The sequence below is a fragment of the Carlito syrichta genome, unplaced genomic scaffold (genome assembly GCF_000164805.1).
Source record: "Carlito syrichta isolate Samal-C Ts95f unplaced genomic scaffold, Tarsius_syrichta-2.0.1 Scaffold305805, whole genome shotgun sequence".
NCBI classification, from domain to species: Eukaryota; Metazoa; Chordata; class Mammalia; order Primates; family Tarsiidae; genus Carlito; species Carlito syrichta.
In genome coordinates, this window is record NW_007249901.1 from 294,274 (window position 1) to 295,382 (window position 1,109).

Genomic DNA, 1,109 nt, shown 5'->3' on the forward strand with positions numbered 1-1,109 from the left:
GCCACCCGACACCCCCCGCGCCCGCGGACGTTGGAGGCGTACTCCCCGCCGCTTTGGGCGCATGCGCGTTCCCAGCAGCCTCCGCGCCTCCCGCGCCTCCAACCCTACGGGCTGAGGAAGAGGAAGCGTCTGTCCGGGGCAGTTCTGCCACGTCCTCGCCGGTGCTGCCGGGAAGCAGCGTCTCGGCCCTTGCTCAGGGTAGCGCCCGCGTACCATTAACCTAACAAGCTGTGCCTCTAGAGTGGAAACCTGACAATCTTGCCTCTGGTGCTTCCTTTTAGCCTATTCAGCGCACACCATGGACTGCTTAGACTGCAGGGTGGGACCTATTTAGCGTAGAAACCGGGCCACCAGAGAAACCAAGGCCAGCGCTCTGAAGGAAGATTTTGACTCGAGCCTGGACCGGTTCCGACTCCCTCTCGGAGCCCTTCTGATGTCACGGGACGTTCTAGGCGTTTTTGTGAGCTAGAACGGGACTACGTGTCCCGGCACGCCCTGCGGCCTGCCAGTCACCGTGAGGCATGCTGGGATTTGTAGTCTTCGATGGGCACTGGGGGTGGAGTTTCTCTGTTGAGCGGGGATCACGCTTGCTTGCAGTTGGTCCCCTCCTCGAGGCTCTGTGTGATGATTTTCTAGTTTGGGAAGCTCCTCTATAGCTTCTGGGTTTAAAAACATTTCCTTTCTGCAACTCTTGCCCCAGGAAAAAGTAGCTTTATCAGAATTGTTTTGCAGACTGTAAATAGCTCTGCCAAAGTGAGGGTTTTTAAGCACTTTACTTCTGTATGAGAGCCCTACAAGGCCAATTTCTGACTCAACCTCTTAGCAACTGGGTAGGCTGGGATCGGATCCTTTGGATAAAGATCCACTGAAGGCATGAAGAAAATTAGATGTGTTCCCTGCCTATGGGGGTGGGTAGGGGGTGAGTGGTAGAAACACAAAGTGAAGCTGGGCTCGGTGGCTCAGCCTGTAATCCCGCGCCTTGGGAGGCTGAGGTGAGTGGATTGCCTGAGCCCGAGGGTTCGAGACCCGCCTGGGCAACTTGGTGAGACCTCATCTCTACAATAAATCAAAAAAAATTAGCTGGGCGTGATAGTGCACGCCTGTAGTTC